The following is a 25,066-nucleotide window of genomic DNA, read 5'->3' on the forward strand; positions in this document are numbered from 1 at the left end:
CGCATCCCGCGAGTCACGTGTCGCCCTCCCGCCGAAGGGTAGGTTGCGACAGTTGGCGACTCCACTGGGGACATTTTTTAGAGAGTTAGGCCATTTAATCTTGTGCAAATGCTTTACCATGACTTACTCCTTTGTTGTTTTCCTTCATTATGTACTTGTGTATATAAACTCTTTGTTGCTTTTAGTGCGTTTTAAAATGTATGCATGAGGTAAATATTTATTCATTTGATGCACACAAACACCGACACTATTTGCACACACTGTGAGTGAAAAAGGGCCCTATACCCGGGTTCATGGGAACATAAGGAGTGGAGGTGAATCTGTGATCATGCTAGGTCTCCGACTTGCTTGATTACAGTGAACCCTCATCTAGAGCTTTTCTCTTTGAAAACTTATTGTTGCTAGTAGTCCCTACTGCTGCAATATGTTCTTCGAAGGGGATGATACCTCTAGAAACCATCAAGAGAGATATGACTACCTTGGGGATTATTACTAAAAGCCTAGTTAGCTCTTTCCCTTATAGGTCCTTTAAATAGAGGCACGGAGCAAACACGTTGCGTGCCATTTTTCACACTGCCATGCATAAGTATCATATACCCTTTTTCTTATATTTGTTTGTGAATATTGTCGTACTGTGTACATCCCCGTGTTGTGCCTTTCGCATATGCATCATGCGTAGGTTTCGTCTTTGATCCCCTCACTTTAGCAAACCAACGAAGGGTCCGTGTCACCGTTTTAAATACATACGTTGGGGCACTTTGCTACCCCTAGACGTTGTATCTAAGAAGGAGACAGTTTCTCGGGCTCCCGTATTCGTAAATTGCATCTGTGTCATATGCATTTCTTCATGCATTCATCCATTCCACCCATGATAGATGTCGGAGTTTTGATTCGCACTAGATTTTATTTCACTTTAGTAAAACATGGGATCAAGTCAAAAGCCTTCGTTTAAAAAGAGGTTCTATCAAGTCAAAATCAAGAGCTTAGAGGTCACTAGTTTACGAGAGTTGGGGCAATTAATGGGTCAACTTCAACGGCAAGCCTTCCGCAAAGCCTATGGTAAGATTTGGGACCTAGCTAGGGTAGAAGTCTCCACAGAGTCCATTGCCTCCCTTGCCCAGTATTATGATAATCCGTTGAGGTGCTTCACTTTTGGGGACTTCCAACTATCACCCATGGTGGAAGAATTCGAAGAAATTCTAGGATGTCCTCTAGGGGGAAGGAAACCATACCTCTTCTCAGGGTTCTATCCCTCATTAGCTAGAATTTCTAAAATATTCCAAATCTTGGCGAAGGAATTAGACCACCAAAAGCAAGTCGAAAATGGGGTGGTCGGGATACCGAGAAAATGTTTGGAGGCAAAAGCAAGAATCTTGGCAGGTAGAAATGAATGGGCCCCGTTCATAGACGTTCTCGCACTGTTGATCTTTGGAGGAGTCCTCTTTTCGAATGTGGATGGGTTGGTGGACCTGGCAGCGATCGACGCTTTTCTCGCCTATCATAACCACAAGGAAAGCCCGGTTGTCGCTATGCTAGCCGACCTATATGACACGTTCGACCGGGGATGTGAAAAGAGCAGCGCAAGAATTGTTTGTTGTGCACTGGCTCTCTATGTGTGGTTAGTTTCACACCTTTTTCTCCAAGAAGGTAGGCCCGTCTATCCGCTACAAGGTCACCGCTCGTGCGTCGAAAAAGGAAAGGCGAATTGGGACCAACTCTTGGCTAGCATGGAGGGGCGTCTGTTAATTGGTTCCCTCGCTAGAAGGAAGGAAGAATCAGGATTGTATCTTCATGCGAAGGATGTCCAAATGTTCCCTAGATGAGAACATGGGGTTGTATTAATTATAATCCCGTCCTCGCCATAAGACAGCTTGGCTACCCCATGAGAGGAGCGCCATTAGACGAAAGCATCACACCTTTCATTACACGGGGTTTCAGTGACCCCAATGCAAAGGTACTCCAAGGAGTTCGCAAGGCATGGGATGCGGCGTGAAGAAAGGACAGAGAGCTTAGGGGAAGCAGTAATGGGATCATCGGCGGCTATCATAAGTGGCTGAGAGTCCGAACACAAGGATTGGATTGGCTCCCAAATCTAAAGACTGTGAGGGACGATGAGGTTAAAGCTTCGGAAGAAAGTGATGAGGTACAAGCCCTAAAGGCAGAGCTTGAAAAAGCCCGAGTAGTCGAAGAGAAGTTCAAGTCCATAGCCATCAAAGTCTGAAAAGAGTATGATGAACTAAGGGACGTCAATATGGCCACCGCTGAAGCCTTGGAACGAGAAACCAAGAAGGCCCGAAAGGAAGAACACGTGCAAGAAAAGTTTTGAGGGGCTTTAAAGGGCAGCAATAGTAAGCTCAAGCTCCGAAGAGGTGAAAGGAATCATCACGGGTCAAAGGCATGATCTTGAAGGACGAGCTAAAGGCTTACCTTAGGTCGAAAAGAAATTTGTCCCAACAGTTAAGCGAGACTGAAGGGAATATGTGGGCCGTCATCGATGAGTGCAAAGAGAAGCTAAATCTAGCGGCGACTCACGAGCAAAGGCTAGAGGATGAGTACGCCAAGATATCAGCAGAAAGCGAAGCAAGGGAGAGGGTAATTGATTCATGGCACCAAGAGGCAACAATGTGGACGGACCGATTTGCTCTTACTTTGAACAAGAGTCAAGAACTTCCCCGATTGCTAGCCAAGGCCAAAGCAATGGCGGACACCTACTCCGCCCCCAAGAAGATCCACGGACTTCTCAGCTATTGTCAACATATGATAGACTTAATGGACCATATTATTAGAAACCGCTAGGAAGTTTGTATTGTCGCTCAGATCTTGACTAGTTATAACTTTTTGAATAAAATGAGTTTATCCCACGTTTTTACTCCAAAAATCAGTGCGAATCAAGTCACTCCCGCATTTTATCTCTAGCATGCATTGTATGTTGGTCTCGTCCTTTGTCACGGGAAGCCGAAAGGTCCATATCACCTTCTTAATTATACACATGGGGCACTGCGCCCCCAAATGCGCAAGTAAGAAGAGATAATTTTCCGGGCTCTCGTGTCCGTAAAATGCATTCATATCATGCATCGCATAAGCATCTCTTCATAACATCATAATGGACATATCCTGCATTTGTCCGTTATCATATTCCAGCCTCACATTTTGCATGAGTCATGGCATCATCATGCATATGCGTTCAACAAACTTTTTGATCTGCAAAATTGCATACCATTTGTTTTCATGTTTGCTCATCCTTGCGTTTTCCTCTACAAAACAAAAACAAAAACAAAGAAGGGGGAAGCGTGAAACTTCACACTACATTCTTAGTTTCATGTGTTAGGCACCACGAGCCAACCATGTTGGGATCATAAACCCGTTTCACTTAAAAACAAAATAATTGAACATGGTACCTAATGCATGGTTAACTAGGAAATGGTGTTTCTTCGGGCATCTCAATTTCATAATTACATTTTCCGGGCATAAGCTTAAAGTATGCCCGAGTCATTCATCCCTATGAGATGTTGTTGAAGTATTGGCGATCAGAATTGCCATTCCTTGGATTATAGGGTTGAATCAAGCTCATGCTTTTACAAAAAGGTTCATCAAGTCAAGTTGAAATATGGAAGTAACCGTCTTGCAAAATTGGGGCAAAAGATGAATCGAGTCACATCACTGCTTCGTCTACTGCCAAACATATTTAGGATTATTGATGTCCTTGTTACTTCCAGTTTCACCTTGACAAAGATGTCATGGACCATGTTGAAAATCTAAATTGATTCAACCCCATATCTTGCGTAAAAATTCGCAATACTTCAATTGTACATCATTCGCATGCATCCATGCTTTTCATTGGTTGCATTGCTCGTTGCATTCTTTCCTTGAAAAATAAAATAAAATGAACTTAATCATTGTTATGAAAAAGAAAGGGACACGCTTTATGACGCCCTTACCGAACTCGTGCTAGAGCTAGAGTAATGGGTGAAGTAGAGGAGATACAAGAGAAGATGAAGGCCGACATGGAGGCCATTAAAGAGAAAATGGCCACAATGATGGAGGCCATGATGAGCGTGAAGAAGATAATGGAAGCCAATGCGGTTGCAATTGCCGCTACCAGCGTTGTTGCTAAGGTGAACCCGACGTCCCCATCCGGCCTCAAGCAAATGAATCATCCAACCTTAAATATGGTAGGCAAAGATTTAGGAAGTACGGGCGGCCCCCATGATGTGCAAATTCAAAACGAGCACGCCTTCCCGTCATATGGCTTGCCTCTCAACTATACGCCACCCAATGTGGCGTACACTCCCAATAAGAATGTCAATAACTCCACTCCTATACCCATTGAAAGCCAGCAACCCCAAACTGATCATGCACATGTCTCTTAAACCGTGGAAGAGACCCATGAAATTCCCCATCACAATCTAGCCGACTTCGAGCCTTGGCTCGGATATACCACTGAAGGGCAAGCAGTTGGTGGTATACCCCTACAAAACCCTTTGGAGGGCCCTCAGTATCACCCACAACTGCACCTCTTGCATTCCACAGCGGTTAAAAACCCTCATGACTATGGCAGGAATGGGAAAGTTGGATCATCTAGAGGAAAGGCTCAGGGCCATTGAAGGAGGTGAAGATTATGCCTTTGCTAACCTAGAAGAGTTGTTCCTAATACCCAAACATGGTCATTCCCAAGTTCAAGGTGCCGGACTTTGGCAAGTACAAGGGGACTACTCGCTCCAAGAACCATCTAAAGATGTACTGTCGGAAGATGGGGGCATACGCAAAAGATGAGAAACTGCTGATACATTTTTCCTGAGAAAGTCTTACTAGGACAACTGTCGCCTGGTATACTAACTTAGGAACCTTCTTGAGTCCATTCTTGGAAGGACCTAATGGTTGCCTTCATTAAGCAGTGTCAGTACAATTCTGATATGGCTCCGGATAGGATGCAACTACAAAAAGTGTGCAAAAAGGGGGCACGAATCTTTCAAAGAATACGCCCAAAGATGGAGAGACTTGGAAACTCAAGTAGCACCCCCAAAAACAGAGAAAGAGATTATCACAATGATAGTAGACACGTGACCGGTGTTCTACTATGAAAAAAATGGTGGGTTACACACCTTCAAGTTTTACAGATTTGGTCTTCGCCAGCAAAAAGATCGAAGTGGATCCGAAAAGAGGCAAATTTGATCATCCTACTAGGACGACTGAGAAAACTGGGGCAAATGAAGAGGGTGAGAAAGAGGGAGAAACCCATGCTGTGACTGCCATTCCTATACGGCCAAGTTTCCCACCAACCCAACAATGTCATTACTCAGCCAATAACAAACCTCCTCCTTACCCACCACCCAGTTATCCACAAAGGCCATCCCTAAATCAACCACAAAGTCTGTCTACCGCACTTCCAATGACGAAGACCACCTTTAGCACAAACCAAAAAAAAAAAAAAACACCAACAAAAAGGAATTTTGCAGCAAAAAGCCTGTAGGGTTCACCCCAAATTCCGTTGTCATATGCTAAACTTGATCCCATATCTACTTGATAATTCAATGGTAGCCATAACCCTAGCCAAGGTTCATCAACCTCCATTTCTCCGAGAATACGACTCGAACGCAACGTGCGCTTGTCACGGAGAAGCCCCGGGGCGTTCCATTGAGCATTGTAGGGCTCTGAAGCGTAAGGTGCAAGGTCTAATTGATACGGGCTGGCTGAAATTTGAGGAGAATCGCTTGTTGAATCCTAACATTGACAAGAGATGCCACACATGGGGCAATTTTGAAAGCTGTTGTTAGGTGTCCCTAATGACTCATCAGGGTTTCCAAGTTTATGCCATTATTGTAAACCACAGCTACAATGTTAAATGAAATGGATAAAGTTGATATCTTTGTCCCTCATCCTCTCACAAACGCATGTTTGCTTATTCAACTTTCACCGGAATGTGGGTGTAAGCCATTGGTCTGTTTGCTCAAGCAACCTGCGCTCCTGAGTGTTGACTTCCAAGACCGTTCAATCAGAGATTACTCATCTTGCACGTTGGTGGGGGTGCCGTAAAACAACGAGCAAAGTTCAAAACAAATAAGTTTCAAAATAAAAAATAGGTTTCAAAATAAAAAAATAAAAAGGCATTTGATTGACTGTGTTTTCAAGTAAAAATATAGACGTTCATGTGACCTCATTTTGTCTTTTTAGAGAGAAGTGAGTTATCAAGAATAGGATGTTGGACAAATGGCCTCAGTTACCTTAAGAAAAAGGGGGGTTGAATGACTATTCCCCAATTGAGCTATCAATCTCTCTTTTCGGATTAACAATGCACACAGGGATAACCCTTCCCTTGTGTTCAGGAATCCTCTACAACAAGAGACCCACGGTCTCTTAATCCCTTTTTAGAAATAAGAAGAAGAGAAGAAGAGGTCTCTCGTAAAAGAGGTAGATTGTAAAATGAAGATCAATAAAAAATTCCTTATTGAATAAGCAAGTGGTTGACCAAGGAATCTTTTTGACAGGATAAGACATTTCAGTTCAGAAAAACTCTTGATCTTTCGAGAGGATAAAACTGTTTGGGCAATAAAAACTCTCTTTAAAGCATTTGAATGGCCATTTATAAAACATTTGAATAGATATGTCTCTTGGAAATTATTTTCTGAAAATCCCCTCTGGTAATCAATTACAAGACTTATGTAATCGATTACAGGTTTTAAAAATTTGAATTAAAACATTTTCAACTACTGGTAATCGATTACCAGAGAGCAAATCTCAATTTGAAAGGATAGAATTCCTTGGTCAAACCTTTTGCTTCTTCAGTTTGGAAACTTCTTCCTAAGATTCTAGAGATCAACTTGATCATATATCTTGATTTTCTTGGATTCTTGTCTTGAATAAAACTTAGAAGCACTTGATCCTTTAGCATCATCAAGACATCAAAACATCTTGCTTCTACATAGGAGTCATTTGACTTAATCCATCAACTGAAAGATCCTTCAACTATTTCTCGTCCTTGGAAAATTCTTTTTGCAAGAATCAACTGCTTCTTTCATTCTTCCTCACTACGAGGTCGTGAAAACAAGACAACACTTGGTACCTCTAAGCCCTACACTGGGGCAAAGAAAGACACCATGCAAAAACCTCAAGCGAACCTAGGGGCAGATTAGAAGTTCTCACCCAATAGGTTCCCTCCTACAAGGTCATGACGAAAGACAACGATTGGTACCTCAAAGCCTTACACTGGGGCAATGAGGGGCACCGTTCATGAGCCTCAAGTGAACATAGGGGCCGATCAAAAGTTCTCACCCATCGATGTTTTTAACAAAAAAAAAAAAGGGGGACAAACCCTAGGATTTCAATGGATTGATCAAACATCAAACGACTCCATTGCCGTCACTCCAAAATGGTCAAGTGACTAAATCAAACAGAACACACACTCTGAGGGAGTTCCCGGAGAGGTTTGCAAAAAAGATAGGATGAGGTTGCATGAATTATCACCTCTTTCAAAAGGACAGTCAATCTGTGTTTTCCAAAAAAAATTAAATCAAAATCAAAATCACAAAATAGGGAAAGAATGTCATGAACATTGTACAACTTTCCATTACATTGCATTGTTTCAAATGAAGTCCGCATTTACCAAATTTCATGACAAAGGTTGCATGCATCTGCATCCCTAAAAATCATGTTAACTGCATAGATTTCCTACATCTAATGTCCAAATCTTGTGGATTTGGGATGACCGGCCCTCTCGATGAGTCGATCTCTTGCTTTCTCATAAGGGTGGACCTTGGGTACTAGTTACCCTCACCGTTGAGAGGACTACACGTCCTCGCCTTGAGAGGACTACGCGTCCTCACCATCAGAGGGCTGCACGCCCTCACCTCTAGAGGACTACATGTCCTCGCCTTGAGAGGGCTACACGCCCTCACCTTGGGTACTAGTTACCCTCACCGTTGAGAGGACTACACGTCCTCGCCTTGAGAGGACTACGCGTCCTCACCATCAGAGGGCTGCACGCCCTCACCTCTAGAGGACTACATGTCCTCGCCTTGAGAGGGCTACACGCCCTCACCTTGGGTACTAGTTACCCTCACCGTTGAGAGGACTACACGTCCTTGCCTTGAGAGGACTACACGTCCTCACCATCAGAGGGCTGCACGCCCTTACCTCCAGAGGACTACATGTCCTCGCCCTCACCTTGGGTACTAGTTACCCTCACCGTTGAGAGGACTACACGTCCTCACCATCAGAGGGCTGCACGCCCTTACCTCCAGAGGACTACATGTCCTCGCCTTGAGAGGGCTACACGCCCTCATCTTGGGTACTAGTTACCCTCACCGTCAGAGGACTACACGTCCTCGCCTTGAGAGGACTACACGTCCTCACCACCAGAGGGCTGCACGCCGTCACCTCCAGAGGACTATAAGTCCTCGCCTTGAGAGGGCTACACGCCCTCACCTTGGGTACTAGTTACCTTCACCTTCAGAGGACTACACGTCCTCGCCTTCAAAGGGTCATGTACCTTCAACTTCAGAGGACTACACGTCCTCGCCGTCAAAGGGGGGCATGCCCTCACCTTCAGAGGATTGCACGTCCTTGCCATCATAGGACTACACTCCCTCGCCTTCGAAAGGCGACACGTCCTGAACTTCAGAGGGCTACACGCCCTCGCCTTTAGAGGACTACGCGTCCTCACTTTCAGTGGGCTCCATATCCACACCTTAAGATAATTTAAGGTCCTTAAATGCTTAACCGAGACTTGCACTCCCGGTTAAGGGACCAGTAGTTTCCTTTTAACGGTTCCTGGGCCACCCCCTGATATTGGAGGAGGGCCAACTGTGCGAGCACAACCAGAGAGGGAGGCTATCACACAACTACTATGCATACCGGGGCAAGATTTCACCCGTGCCGCTGCAAAGAGACGAGTGCGGACCATGCGCACCAACATGACCACTCTTACACAGATATAGATGACGTTGCTACTTAGCAACATTCTGCCCAGCGACCGCAATGCCAATCTCCCCCTGCAAAAGTATCAGTTGGTCTGTGTCGTCCCGACATGGGTAAGTATGCATATAGTTCAACTGATTTCTGATACCATCTATTGTTTGTAGGGATCGCACCCACAAGACACCCAGTGGACCCGGAAAAGTCCAACAGGGCCCTGGGGTTTCCAGCTCTGGTTACGGGCCTCTATCAGTCCTACAGGGTGCCCGTACCCCCCCGGCAAGGTCACGTCATCATAGGTAAGTATGCACATCGCTCAACTGATTTCTGATTTCATCTATTGTTTGCAGGGATTGCACCTGCAAGACACCCAGTGGATCCGAAGAAGTCCAACAGGGTCTTGGAGTTGCCAGCTCTAAATATGGGTCTCTGTCAGTTCTAGGGAGTGTCTGTCGCCCCCAGCAAAGTCATCGGACCCCCCTACCAATCGAGCTTTCATCAAGAAGTACTGCGCCCCCAGGCAGGCGCAGGGCGAAGCACCACAGCAGCGTTGGGATGGCCGGTAGCAGGCAATAGACACACCGCCACCACCTCTAAAGTTCACCTCAGCTCATCCATAAAAAGGTTTGAGTATTGCCTACACCACATGGCCGACCAATAGGCGACCAAGTCCAAAGCCAAAGGTAAGCAAAGTACTAGGTCAGTGACCGACAAGTCATAAGGCGTCCAGCTAAAGACGTTAAAGAAGCGCTACTAGGAGGCAACCTAGTACCTTTTGAATCTATGCTTGTTATTTGATCACTTTTTATAGTAGGACGCACCTAGTTGCTCATGATCCTAGGAATTTAAATAAAACGAGCACAAGCTCGGAAGGTAGTCATACCTCACAAAATATATATATGTATGTTTAGGTAGAAAGATACCTTAGATATGCATGTATGTAAACAAAAACACACTTCACAAAATATATATATGTATGTTTAGGTAGCAAGATACCTTGGATATGCATGTATACAACAAAAATACCTTACAAAACATATATATGTATGTTTAGGTAGCAAGATACCTTGGATATGCATGTATATAGCAAAAATACCTCACAAAAATATGCACATGTTTAGGTAGCAAAATACCTCATGAAAAAAAAAAAAGAAAAAAAAACAAACAAGAAAAAGAAATAAACAAATGATAATGATAAAAAAAAAGAGAAGGAGAAAAAAGAAAAATAAGTTGTCAAGCTGAAAAACCAACATGCTTTTGAAAAGAGATGACTTCCAACTTTTCTTTGGAAAAATTCACTGATCATAACTAGTTTTTGAAAAAAATGTGTATACACCTGAAGGGTGAATGCTGTGAAGATTTTCCCAGACGCCCGAAATGGACTCGGATGAATGCACAAATTGATAAAAGAACATATTTTGGAAACGTTGGGTTGACTAAAATAGAGGAAATGAATCCTGAGCCCTAGCATCACATGACCATAAAAATTTGACACTTGAGTGTCCGCATAGGTGCATGCATAACCAGTTTTGCATAAAATTTCCAAATCATCATTTTTGCATTTGTGTCATGGAAATAATGTGGGGCATCCCTTTTTATCCTTGAACCAAACCAAACCCTGACATGTATCATGTCTAGCCATTCTACAAGCCTTGAGCCAAAATCCTGACTCACCATAAACCTTACCCTCGGAAGCAAAAAAAAAGAAGGAAAGGAAATTTCCAATCAAAGAGAAAGCAAAAAGGAAGTGGAAATTCCCAATCAAAGAGTGGGAGAAAGAGAAAAAAGAAAAGAAAGGAAATTCCCAATCAAAGAGTGGGAGAAAGAAAAAAGAAAAGAAAGAAAATTCCCAACCAAAGAATGGGAGAAAGTAAAAAAGAAGGAAGCTCCTGGTCAAAGAAACCAGAAGAAATGTGCAGAGAGGTCTTTGGACCAGACAATATCTGAACAGTACAGAATTTTCATCAAATGAACAAAAGAAAGAAAAGGAAACCATGACCTATAGTGGTCTTCTCCCTTTGATTACCAACCAAAATCCTGTGCGTCGGTGACTTGTTCGCCTCGCGCAAAACCAAAACAGAAAAGGAAAAGGCAAAAAAATAATCAAAAGCCGAAAAACTCCCCAAAAGAACCCATTCCCAAGGGAAGTCCTATTTGATCCATGATCACGCATGTAATTTTTGATTTGATAGGAAATAATTTGCAAAGTCAAGTCATGACATATCTATGGTTCGGAATTAGGATGAAACACTTACCTGTGCGAGATTGATACACTTTGAGTGGATTTCTTCTATTTTTGTCGAACCCAGTGTTTCCTCTAAATGATCATTTAGAAACGAAATGCTAACATCCAAAATCTCATTTATGGTTATGGGAGATTTCATCAGCAGACTCTCCTTCCCCGGTAGACGCATTGTTTTTCACTCAAAAAAGCATATGCTGCTCTAAATCAGTTGGAATATTTGTTTCCTTGCTAAAGCATGTTTGCATTTTAGTGGAGAAAACACCGAGACTTTTTCAAGTCTCACAAGTTATCAAGAACTACGTAGGTCTGAATTCCTCATTGGAGGATACGTAGGAGCAAGAGCCTTGCTTTTGTCGGCCGCCCCATAATCTTTGTCATACTGACCCTGAGGTCATGTGACATGCACCCTTGTATCATCCAGAGGCGGCGGGCCCGATGATACGCGGAGATACCTTACGGTTATCCGCACCCTTTTGTCATCCAGAGGCGGCGGGCCCGATGACAAGCAGAGACCAAGTTTGGTCATTCTGCACCCTTGTATCATCCAGAGGCGGCGGGCCCGATGATACGCGGAGATACCTTACGGTTATCCGCACCCTTTTGTCATCCAGAGGCGGCGGGCCCGATGACAAGCAGAGACCAAGTTTGGTCATTCTGCACCCTTGTATCATCCAGAGGCGGCGGGCCCGATGATACGCGGAGATACCTTACGGTTATCCGCACCCTTTTGTCATCCAGAGGCGGCGGGCCCGATGACAAGCAGAGACCAAGTTTGGTCATTCTGCACCCTTGTATCATCCAGAGGCGGCGGGCCCGATGATACGCGGAGATACCTTACGGTTATCCGCACCCTTTTGTCATCCAGAGGCGGCGGGCCCGATGACAAGCAGAGACCAAGTTTGGTCATTCTGCACCCTTGTATCATCCAGAGGCGGCGGGCCCGATGATACGCGGAGATACCTTACGGTTATCCGCACCCTTTTGTCATCCAGAGGCGGCGGGCCCGATGACAAGCAGAGACCAAGTTTGGTCATTCTGCACCCTTGTATCATCCAGAGGCGGCGGGCCCGATGATACGCGGAAATACCCGAGTGGGTATCCGTATAAACATTCTTTTGCTATCTGTAAGACAGAACGCTTGATAGCATGCAGAGGCTGACATAGTCTTCTGCACCTTTTGTTCCTCCGGGAACAACAAGTCATTTACATGCGGAAATTTCATGGTCACCCGCGACTCTCGTCAACCGAGAGGAGCGAAATTAGTGTCATACCCTAATTTTCGTCCGGGGACCTTTGCTTGATGACATGCGACCATTATTTGGTCCTTGTGAGGTGCTTGGCACCCATCATTAGGCAATTTGTGAAATTCTGGGAACAACAAGTCATTTGCATGTGGAGATTTTATGGTCACCCGCGACTCTCGTCAAATCGAGAGGAACGAAATTAGTGTCTTATCTTTACTTTCCTTTTATCTCCAATAAAAGACAAGTAAAGAGGGGCAACTGTCATACCCTAATTTCGTCCGGGGACCTTTGCTTGATGACATGCGACCTTTCTTTGGTCCTTGTGAGGTGCTTGGTACCCATCATTAGGCAATTTGTGAAATTCCAAGACATGCTGGAAAACCAAAAAAATATTGATGCACAATCCGTAAGTTTCCGTGACACACCGGAAATCAAATGGAAGCATCGTTGCATAATTAAGTGAGGTTCCGTAACATTCCGTAAGTCAAAAAGGGGATGATTATGTAATCCGCAAGGTTCCGTAACATTACGGAAAGAAAACGAGTATCGTTACAAAATTCGTAAGTTTCCGTAAATTTACGAAAAAAGAATCACCAAAAAAAGCAGAGGGGGGTGTACTTAGTAAAAATGGGGGTGCAAATAGCACCCAGGCCCACTTGGGCCCTCCAGAATATTCCTCCAGAAGGCTGTTGCTTCTGGAGGAAGCAACCTGAGCTCGCCTGGGCGAGCTGGGCGGCAACCACCTCCCCTATTTTGCTATAAATAGGGGAGGAAGTGAAGAAGGAAGGGGTTCAGCCCCTTAGGCACTTCTCTCTCTTTCGAATTTGCTTGGAAAAATTATTTCCGTGAAGAAAATCTAAGCCGAGGCGCTTCTGAAACGTTTCCGTAACGTTTTCCGTGAGGAATTTCGCAAAAGTTTCAACCGTTCTTCGACGTTCTTCATCCGTTCTTCATCGTTCTTCGATCTTCAACGGGTAAGTACCTCGAACCAAGCTTTTCGATTCATTCTATGTACCCGTAGTGGTCCACATTGTGTTTCGTGCATTTTTATTCTCGTTTTGTTTACTTTTTATACCCCCTGTTGACGTGCTTAAGCCATTTTACTTAAGTCATTTCTCGCTTAACTTAAAAATAAAATAAATTTCCACCGAACGTTTGAATTGTATTATCCATTAACTTCGGTTAAAATAAATTCCGACCGTTCGGTCGTGCCGTAACCACGTTGGAAATCAAAAAGAGGTAAAAAATAATATAATAATCAAAAAGACATCTTTTAGTAAAATAAAGCGGAAAATCAATCGGACGTTTTCTCTTTGGGATTTCTCATTCTTAATCGAATTGATTAATAATTAAAGTGAAACTAAAGGCTAAAATCAATTCGCCTAGTCAAGCTCGTCCATAAAAATAGGCTTTTGAAGTTTGTCATTTCATTTTCTCACTAAGTAAAATGGATCATTTTTAAGGTCCAACGCCTTAAAATGATCACCTCTTAAAGGAAAAAAGAATCACTTGATAAAAAAGAACTACGTAGGTCTGATTTTCTCATCCCAAATTGAGGAATACGTAGGAGCAAAGGGAAACACCCTTGTCGACCACAAAAAGAGAAAATATAAAAAGGGTATAAAGGATATAGAGACATAAAAAGGGAACATAAAAAATCAAAGTCATGTTTGCACATTCGATTAAAGGCTGCCGTCCCTTGGGGCGGACGTGTGGGGTGCTAATACCTTCCCCGTGCGTAAATACAACTCCCGAACCTTTCACTTAAAAGTTCGTAGATCGCGTCTTTTCCGGTTTTTCCGACGTTTTCCTCAAATAAACGTTGGTGGCGACTCCGCGCGTATTCCTTTCGTGGAATACGCATCCCGCGAGTCACGCGTCGCCCTCCCGCCGAAGGGTAGGTTGCGACAGAACTTCTTGGTCTTTTCTTTGTAGAACTTGGCATTCTCGTAGGCTTCTAGGCGGATTTCATCTAACTCACTCAGTTGCAACTTTCTTTCCTCACCAGCTTGATCCATAGAGAAGTTGCAAGTCTTCACTGCCCAGTAAGCTTTGTGCTCAATTTCCACTAGAAGATGACATGCCTTTCCAAAGACAACCCGATAAGGAGACATTCCTATGGGTGCTTTGTAGGCAGTCCGATGTGCCCAGAGAGCATCATCAAGCCTGGTACTCCAATCTTTCCTGCTTGGCTGCACAATCTTCTCCAAAATTCGCTTGATTTCCCGGTTAGAAATTTCTGCCTGTCCATTGGTCTGGGGGTGGTATGGTGTGGATACCCTGTGTACCACCCCGTACTTTTTAAGCAGGGCATGCATTGTCCTGTTGCAAAAATGGGTTCCTTGATCACTAACAATTGCTTTAGGTACTCCAAACCTGCAAAATAGATTAGACCTGACAAAGTCTGCAACAACTTTAGCATCATTAGTTCTAGTGGGCTTGGCTTCCACCCATTTTGAAACATAGTCAACTGCAAGGAGAATGTAAACATAACCAAAAGAGACATGAATAGGACCCATGAAATCTATACCCCAGACATCAAACACCTCATAGAATAGCATAGGTTGTTGAGGCATTTGTTGTCGCCATGTAAGTGTATTTCCTGCTCTCTGACACTGCTCACAAGTGCTGCAGATCTTCCACGCATCTTTAAAGATGGTGGGCCAATAAAAACCACAATCAAGCACTTTGCGAGCTGTCCTTTGAACACCCAGATGACCTCCCGGTGCGGAAGAATGATAGAACTGCAGGACTGAGTCAGTCTCATGGTCTGGAATGCACCATCTAATGACCTGATCACTGCACAATTTCCACAAGTAGGGGTCATCCCAAATAAAATGCTTAGCATCACTTTTAATTTTATCCTTTTGGGCCTTAGATGCTAAGGAAGGAAAAACAGAAGCAACTAAATAATTGACAATGTTAGCAAACCAGGGAGTAGAAAGAGAGTCAGAAATACTATACAGTATATACAAATGATCATACGGGAAATCATCCCGAATGGGTGAATCCGCATCTGATACACGTTCGATCCGACTCAAATGATCAGCAACTAGATTTTGTGCTCCGCTCCTATCACGGATCTCCAAGTCAAACTCTTGGAGCGAGAGCATCCATCGGATCAACCTAGGCTTAGAATCAGCCTTCTTCAACAAGTACTTTAGAGCTGCATGGTCAGTATAAACAGTAATGCGGGTAACAAGCAAATAAGATCAAAATTTTTCAAGAGCAAAAACTATGGCTAGAAGCTCTTTCTCAGTAGTAGTATAATTCGCTTGGGCAGAATCTAAAGTCCTAGAAGCATAATATATCACCCTGGGCAATTTATCAATTTTCTGAGCAAGGACAGCCCCCAATGCATAATTAGATGCATCACACATAAGCTCAAAAGGGGCTGTCCAATCAGGTGCCTGGATGATGGGGTTGGTAGTCAGCGCTCTTTTGAGGCAATCAAAAGCCTCTTTGCATCTGTCATTAAAGTCAAACTCCACCTCCTTTTGCAACAAGTTGGACAGTGGAAGGGCTACTTTGCTAAAATCCCTTATAAAGCGCCTGTAGAATCCTGCATGACCAAGAAAAGATCGCACCTCTCGCACACAAGAGGGGTAAGGCAATTATGAAATAACAGAAATTTTTGCAGGATCTACTTCAATACCCTTATTGGAAATAATGTGGCCTAAAACTATACCTTGCTCAACCATAAAATGACATTTTTCAAAATTTAGAACAAGGTTAGTTTCAATGCATCTATTCAAAACTTTTTCCAAACTATTCAAACAACCATCAAAAGAGGATCCATATACAGTGAAATCATCCATAAACACCTCTATGCAATTTTCTAAAAAATCACTGAAAATACTAATCATGCACTGTTGGAAGGTACCAGGGGCATTGCACAGGCTGAAAGGCATCCTCCTATAAGCAAAAGTGCCGAAGGGGCAGGTGAATGAGGTCTTTTCCTGATCCTCAGGAGCAATAGTAATTTGCATATAACCAGAAAAACCATCAAGGAAACAGTAGTGGGATTTACCTGCCAGGCGTTCAAGCATCTGGTCAATGAATGGCAGGGGAAAATGGTCCTTTTTGGTAACCTGGTTCAGCCTCCTATAGTCAATGCAGACTTTCCAACTGTTCTGCACCCGAGTAGGAATTAGCTCCTCCTTCTCATTTTTGATCATTGTGAGGCCAGTCTTCTTCGGGACTACCTGGACGGGACTCACCCATTGGCTGTCAAAGATAGGATAAATGATTCCAGCTTGCAAAAGCTTGGTTATCTACTTCTTCACTTCATCAAGAATCACCGGGTTGAGTCTTCTCTGTGGCTGTCTTACTGGTTTAGCTCCATCCTCTAAATTTATTCGATGCATACATGTGGATGGGCTAATACCAGGAATGTTCGCCAAGGTCCAGCCTATAGCCTTCTTATGCTTCTTGAGAACTGACAACAACTTCTCCTCTTGTTCATCAGCAAGGGAGGCAGATATAATCACTAGAAAACTCTTGCTATCATCCAAGTAAGCGTATTTTAAATTTGATGGCAGAGGCTTCAATTCTGGTGTGGTCGGCTGGACAGTGGTAGAAGGAGATGGTTTCTCAGCCTTTACCTCATAAAGAAAGTCAAAGGTATGTGTACTTCCTGAAACATGGTTAGTCCTATCTAACTCTATAAAATCAATCTCAAGAGGTAAAACACCACCACCAGGCATGCAATCAATATCACTCTCAGATTCACTCTCAGCATCAAATTCAGACATATGATCAAGTACAATTTCAGACTCAATGCATGAAGAGTGAGAGGCATGCAGATTAGAATAAATATCAGTCATATATTCATCAACAACATGGTAAATTATTTTAGCATGAAATACAGAAATATCTTCAGATGGGTATTTCATAGCATCCAGAATATTAAAATGAACAGTTATATCACCAAACTCCATGGATAGTGTGCCTGCATAAACATCTACCTTAGTTCTAGCAGTATTCATAAAGGGTCTGCCTAGAATGATGGGAACTGATCCTTGAGAAAATCCATCTTCCATATTCAAAATATAAAAATCAACAGGGAAAATCAGTTCACCAACTCTAACTAAGACATCTTCTATGAAACCAACAGGGTAGGCAACACTTCTATTAGCTAAATGAATTACCACATCAGTTGACTGCAAGGGACCTAGAGATAGAGAATTAATTTAGACAGAGGCATAACACTAACAGAGGCTCCTAAATCTAGCATGGCATTGTCAAACTTACTATTCCCTATAATACAAGGTATGCTGAATGTACCTGGATCTTTGCATTTTTCAGGAATTTGAGGAACATATTTACCAATCAATGTGGAGACATTTCTGCCCATGCTAATCCGTTCACTTCCTTTAAGCTTCCGCTTATTAGTGCACAGCTCCTTCAAGAATTTGGCATATCTTGTAGTTTGCTTTATTGCATCCAACAGAGGTATGTTTACCTCTACTTTTCTAAACGTTTCCAAGATCTCTTTCTCTGCCTCTTCCATTTTTTTGTTGGAAACTGCTCTTGGAGGGAATGGAAGAGGGGGAATGTGCTGCTTCTGCAAATCAGAATTACCTGTGGAAGAAGATTCACCTGCACAGAAATTGTTAGGTAAATTTTTGTCATCACCTTTTTCTGGAGTAGAGTGAAGTTTCACATGCACAGAAATAAGCTTCAGGCTGCTCAATTGCTCCAGGTTGCTGCATGGAAGGGCAAAGGTCTGTATGGTGGTCAGCAGAGGAGCACAAACCACAAACCCTTGCAACAGGTACAAATTTCTGATTCAAGGCCAGCTGGGTTACCAACTTAACCAATGCATCCAGTTTGCCTTCAAGCTTCTTAGTCTCAGATGATGCAGCTGAGTTTGTAGCTACCTCATGCACTCCTCTAATGACTACGACATCATTTCTGGCGCTAAACAGCTGAGAGTTGGAAGCCATCTTCTCAATTAAATTTCTGGCTTCAGCATGAGTCATGTCTCCAAGGGCTCCACCACTGGCAGCATCTATCATACTTCTCTCCATATTACTGAGTCCTTCATAAAAATATTGGAGAAGAAGCTGCTCTGAAATCTGATGGTGGGGGCAACTGGCACATAGTTTCTTAAATCTCTGCCAATACTCATACAGGCTCTCTCCACTGAGTTGTCTAATACCTGAGATATCCTTCCTGATGGTTGTGGTCCTGGAAGTAGGGAAATTTTTTTCTAAGAACACTCTCTTAAGGTCATCCCAGCTCGTGATGGACCTTGGAGCAAGGTAATACAACCAGTCCTTTGCCACTCCCTCTAATGAATGAGGAAAAGCCTTCAGAAATATGTGATCCTCTTGGACATCTGGGGGTTTCATGGTGGAGCAGACAATGTGAAATTCTTTCAAATGTTTGTGCGGGTCTTCACTTGCAAGGCCATGAAACTTTGGAAGCAAATGAATCAGTCCAGTTTTAAGAACATATGGGACATCCTCATCAGGGTATTGGATGCACAAGCTTTCGTAGGTGAAACCAGGTGCAGCCATTTCCCTTAGAGTCCTCTCATGGGGTGGAGGTTGTGCCATGTTCTCAGAATGTGCAAAATCAGAATGCTCAAAATTATAATGCTCCAAATCAGGATGTTCAAAATCACCAATAACAGAATGCACAAATTCACCAGTAATGGAATGCTCAGAATGATCAAAAGGTATAAAATGATGCCTAACTAACCTGTGAAATGTCCTATCTATCTCAGGATCAAAGGGTTGTAAGTCAGATGGATTGCCTCTAGTCATACACTACATTCAGCATGCACACAACTAGTTGCCTTGTCATGTAAATAAAGGTGTAGGTTTGAACTATAGCTACCCTCAAATGATATCCAAATGACTTGAAATTTTGTGAGCAACCTTATAAAATGATGAGAAGATAGCACAAAAAATTGCAGACAAAAATTCAAAGTCTAACTATGAAAGCTAAAATTGGTAGGTTAAGAAAAATAAGTGAATAAAACTTGAAAAATAAAAAACTTTTGACAGAATCGCTTTTTTTGGACGATGGAGACCTCAGCCGGCCTATGGCGGGCTGCCACAATATAGGAAAATTTTTTTCTACCCCAAATGCATATATAATAATTGCAATTCTGATAACCGGAGCAAAAGTTATGGCCGTTTGAAGTTTTGACAAACACAAAATTTGCTAGTTTTTTGGAACTTTCGAATCTGACCAAACTAAAGGCTCTAGCTATTTTTCCCACAAAATATGGATTAAAAGAAGTTACCATAAAAAAATTCAGCCAAAAATAACAACCCTAGCTACTAAAACAAAAAATCACAAATAATTCAGCATCGGTGGTCGCTAAAATTCGTCGCTAAGGGATTTCTACTACTACTCTGGTTTGCCGCAAGCAAAAATGGTTAATGGGAAAACTGAAAAAGAACACACATTAGACAAAATACCATGACACTAAACCACACTAACACACATACTAACAAAATACTAACAATTAAACATAAAACACGAAAGGATTAAACACACGACACTAGCTAGCTATTATGAACCTTTGGACACTGCTCCTCGGCAACGGCACCAAATTTGATCGAGGCCGTACCCGAATCAAATAAACATGAAAATGCAGTAACTAGGAAGTGATCCTAGGTCGTTTCCCAATGAGCAGTGACAAACCAAATGTTCATAATATACTTGCAGTAACAGTAACGATTGGGGGGGGGGGGTTTGTTTGTTTTGTGATTAAAGAGCAGAACAAGTAAACTGGAATGCGAAACTACTAATATTAAAAACGGGTTGTTTCCTCTGATTCAGAAGCCATTCTCTTATCCTGGGTTATGGAGAATTTGTCCCTAACAGTCAACCACTTAATCCAACCCTATTTCAATTTACTAAGCAAAAATCAACTTAGGGTTTTCAATACGTGATTAGGCACCACATACACCAGTTAGCCCTTCAAAGCATCAAAGCAGAAAACGTAAAACCCTAAAACAAAAGCTCTGAATAATGAACAGCATAATAGAATAGCCTTGCACGAATCCCAAGGCTGCTATTTAAAAAGAGTCACTCAAAGTCACTGGGCCCTATTACAATACTCTGGCCCAAAACGAAATAAACACTGAACAACATAAAATAAAATTGCGAAATTTCCAAATTAGAAATTAACTAAGGTATGCACTGCTTTATTTGCCCTCTTCAAGTCCATAACCAAAATCCGGATTAAGCCCAATATTTCATTAATTCCTGAAATTAGATTAAAAACATCAAATTAGCTAAATGAGCCCAAATAATAAAACTGCATGATTAATTGACAATTAAGACCAATCAGTAATTAAAGTGGTGCAAAAAGGGTTTAGAAAATAGAAGAAAATGATGGCACATCAATAGGTAAGCAAAAATACTAGGCCCGTGACCAACAAGTCATCACGCGTTTGGCTCAAGATGTTAAAGAAGCACTACTAGGAGGTAACCTAGAATTGGCTACGAAGAAGCTCCCCGCGAAGCAATCCAGGAAGGGCACCATCGAAGAGGATTCCAATGTGGCCCCACAAGCCGACACAGGCTTTGACAAACACCAATTCCAGAGCGTGGATCATCAATAGCGTTTCGAGGCCATCAAAGGATGGTCATTCCTTAGACAAAGACAGGGGCAGTTGAGGGATGATGAATTTCCGCACTTCCTTGGAGGAGGCGGAGCCATACAACTGGGATCGCCAAACTTGTGATTTATCCTTCATTACTGCTTTCAGTTATTCTATTATTTTGTTATTTCCCTTGTGATCTGACATTATCTTCTTCCAATTATTATGTCCATTGTGATTGAACTGCACATGCAGTTATCTGTCACATTGTGAGTAATTTACCACTTTTGGCATATGGTCGTACTTACTTTACGATGATTTGTCCGAAACGCAAAAAAAAAGTGTAGGTCTTGTGCACTTTCGTTCACACGCCTTTTTCAAAAAAAAAAGATGTGATCTCAGGCATCAACCGTGTCCATGTTACAAGCTGTTGAAAAAAAAAAAACAAAAACAAACAAGAACAAAAAATATATATATTTCGACTGAAAAACCAGCACGCTTTTGAAAAGAAATAACTTCTAGCTTTTCTTTGAAAAAGATTCACTGATCAAAACCAGTTTTTGAAAAAAAAATGTGTATGCACCTGAAGGGTGAATGCTGTGAAAATTTTCCCGACCGCCCAAAATGGACTCGGATGAATGCATGAATAGATAAAATAACATGTTTTGGAAAAACTAGGTTGACTTAAATAGGGAAAATGAATCCTGAGCCCTAGTGTCACATGACCATAAAAACTTGATGCTTGAGTGTCCACATGGGTGCATGCATGACCAGTTTTGCATAAAATTTCCAAATCATCATTGTTGCATGTGAGTCATGGAAATAATGTGAGACATTCCTTTATCCCTGAACCGCTGGCCAAACCAACACCCTGACATATATCATGTCCAGCCGTTCTACAAGCCTTTTGAGCCAAAACCTCAAACCACCATAAACCTTGACCCAGGATGAGAATTTCCATCCTTGCCCTCAGAAGAAGGAATAGTGGAATCTCCCAAGGAAGAAGAGCCATTCACTGTTAAGCAGCTAACGTGCTTCAAAAATAAAAAATAAAGGAAGCTCCCGATCAAAGATCAGAAGAAAGCAAAAGAAGAAAATTTCCAATCAAAGATTGGAAGAAAGCAAAAAAAAAAAAAAAAAGGAAAGAAAAATTCCCGATCAAAGATCGGAAGAAAACGAAAGAAATATACAAAAAGGTCTTTGGACCAGACAATATTTGAACAATACAAAATTGTCACAAGCAAACAAGAAAAGAAAGGAAACCACAACTTGAAGTGGTCCTCTTCCTTTGATTGCCAACCAAAATCCTATGCGCTGGTGACTTTCTCACCCCGCACTAAACAAAAATAGAAAAGGGAAAGGCCAAAACACTCGGATCCAAATTTCCCACCAAAAACAACATTCCTGAAAAGTCCTATTGATCCATGATCACGCATGTATTATTTGATTTGATAGGAAATGATTTGCAAAATCAAGTCATGAAATATCTATGGTTCGGAATTAGGATGAAACACTTGCCTGCGTGAGATTTATACACTCTGAGTGATTTTCTTCTATTTTCAGTTGGACTCAGTGTTTCCACTAAATGGTCATTTAGAAATGAAACGCTGACATCCAAAATCTCAGTTGTGGTTATGAGAAAATTTCATCAGCATACTCTTCTTCCCCAATAGACACATTGTTTTTCTCCAAAAATTATATTTTGCTCTGATCAGTTAGAGGGTTTTGTTTCTTTACTAAAGCATGTTCGCATTTTAGTGAAAGAACACCGAGGCTATTTTAGTCTCACACAAAAGCAAGAACTACGTAGGTTTGAGTTCCTTATCACAAATTGAGGATACGTAGGAGCAAAAGCCCCGCTTTTGTCGGCCACCCCTCCTTTTGCTATCATGACCCAAGAGTCTGGTAGCATGCGGAGACACCTTACGGTTATCCGCACCTCCTCATTTGGAGACCCCAAGTTCGATTGACAAGCAGAGGCGAATGTGGTCATCTATACCCTTTCTGGAGATGCCAGCATCTTCCGCTAAAGACTATTTTAGTCTCACACATCACAAAATCAAGAACTACGTAGGTCTGAGTTCCTCGTCACAAATTGAGGATACGTAGGAGCAAAACCCTTGCTTTTGTCGACCACCCCACCTTTTGCAATCGTGACCTATGAGTCCAATGGCACGCAAAGAAGAATTATACGGTAACCCGAACACACTCGTTAGCTATCTGTCATACTCAAAGCCCGATAGCATGCAGTGACTAACCTCGTCATTTTGACCTTCCCTAGAGATGTCAGCGTCTTCCGACCGAGACTGCAAAAAAGTCTCATTTGCAATCGACAAGACTCAAAGCCCGATAGCATGCAGTGACTAACGTTGTCATCTGCACCTTCCCCAAAGATGAAAGCGTCTTCCGGCCAAGACTGTGAAAAAGTCTCATTTGCTATTCATAAGAACCAAAGCCCAATAGCATGCAGTGACTAACGTTGTCATCTGCACCTTCCCCAGATATGTAAGCGTCTTCCGACCGAGACTGCATAAATGTCTCATATGTTATCCATAAGACTCAAAGCCCGATAACATGCAGTGACTAACGCTGTCTCCTGCACCTTTCTTGGAGATGTCAGCGTCTTTCGGCCGAGACTGCGAAAAAGTCTCATTTGCTATCCGTCAGACTCCAAGTCCGGTAGCATGCAGTGACTAACGTCGTCATTTGCACCTTCCCTGGAGATGTCAACGTCTTCCAGCCGAGACTTCGAAAAAGTCTTATTTGCAATCGGTAAGACTCATGGCCGATAAAATGCAGTGACTAACGTTCTCATCTGCACCTTCCCCAAATTTGAAAGCGTCTTTCGGCAAAGACTGCGAAAGAGTCTCATTTGCTATTCGTAAGACCCAAAGCCCAATATTATGCAGTGACTAACGTTGTCATCTGCACCTTCCCAAGAGATGTAAGCGTCTTCCGGCCGAGACTACATAAATGTCTTATATGTTATCCATAAGACTCAAAGCCCGATAACATGCAGTGACTAACGTCATTTCCAGCACCTTTCCCGGAGATGTCAGCGTCTTCCAGCCGAGACTTCGAAAAAGTCTCATTTGCAATCGGTAAGACTCAAAGCCCGATAGCATGCAGTGACTAAAATTCTCATCTGCACCTTCCCCAAATTTGAAAGTGTTTTTCGGCCAAGACATCGAGAAAGTCTCATTTGCTATTCGTAAGACCCAAAGCCCAATAGCATGCAGTGACTAACGTTGTCATCTGCACCTTCCCCAGAGATGTAAGCGTCTTCCGGCCGAGACTACGTAAATGTCTCATATGTTATCCATAAGACTCAAAGCCCAATAACATGCAGTGAGTAATGTCATTTCCTGCACCTTTCCCGGAGATGTCAGCGTCTTCCGGCCGAGACTGCGAAAAAGTCTCATTTGCTATCCGTCAGACTCCAAGTCCGGTAGCATTCAGTGACTAACGTTGTCATCTGTACCTTCCCTAGAGATGTCAGCGTCTTCCGCCTGAGACTGCAAAAAAGTCTCATTTGCAATCGGTAAGATACAAAGCCCGATAGCATGTTGTGACTAACGTTGTCATCTGCACCTTCCCCAAAGATGAAAGCGTCTTTCGGCCAAGACTGTGAAAAAGTCTCATTTGCTATTCGTAAGAACCAAAGCCCAATAGCATGCAGTGACTAATGTTGTCATCTGCACCTTCCCCAGAGATGTCAGCGTCTTCCGACTGAGACGGCATAAATGTCTCATATGTTATCCGTAAGACTCAAAGCCCGATAACATGCAATGACTAACATCGTCTCCTGCACCTTTCCCGGAGATGTCAGCGTCTTTCGGCCGAGACAGCGAAAAAGTCTCATTTGCTATCTGTCAGACTCCAAGTCCGGTAGCATGCAGTGACTAACGTCGTCATCTGTACCTTTTCTTAAGATATCAACGTCTTGTGGGCGAGACTGCAATAAAGTCTCATTTGCTATACGTAAGACTCAAAGCCTGATAGCATGCAGTGACTAACGTCGTCACCTGCACCTTTCCCGGATATATCAGCTTCTTCTAGCCGACACTACGAAAAAGTCACAATTGCGATCCGTCAGACTC

General features: G+C 42.7%; 1 non-coding gene across 1 annotated transcript; it reads left to right on the forward strand.

The window, feature by feature from the left end:
- Positions 1 to 18,477: 18,477 nt before the first annotated feature.
- LOC113001065 (small nucleolar RNA R71) lies at positions 18,478 to 18,584 on the forward strand. Its single transcript, XR_003266396.1, has one exon. It is a non-coding gene; the product is annotated as a small nucleolar RNA R71 (small nucleolar RNA).
- Positions 18,585 to 25,066: the final 6,482 nt, after the last annotated feature.

This window comes from Glycine max, chromosome 2 (assembly GCF_000004515.6).
Source record: "Glycine max cultivar Williams 82 chromosome 2, Glycine_max_v4.0, whole genome shotgun sequence".
Classification (NCBI taxonomy): Eukaryota; Viridiplantae; Streptophyta; class Magnoliopsida; order Fabales; family Fabaceae; genus Glycine; species Glycine max.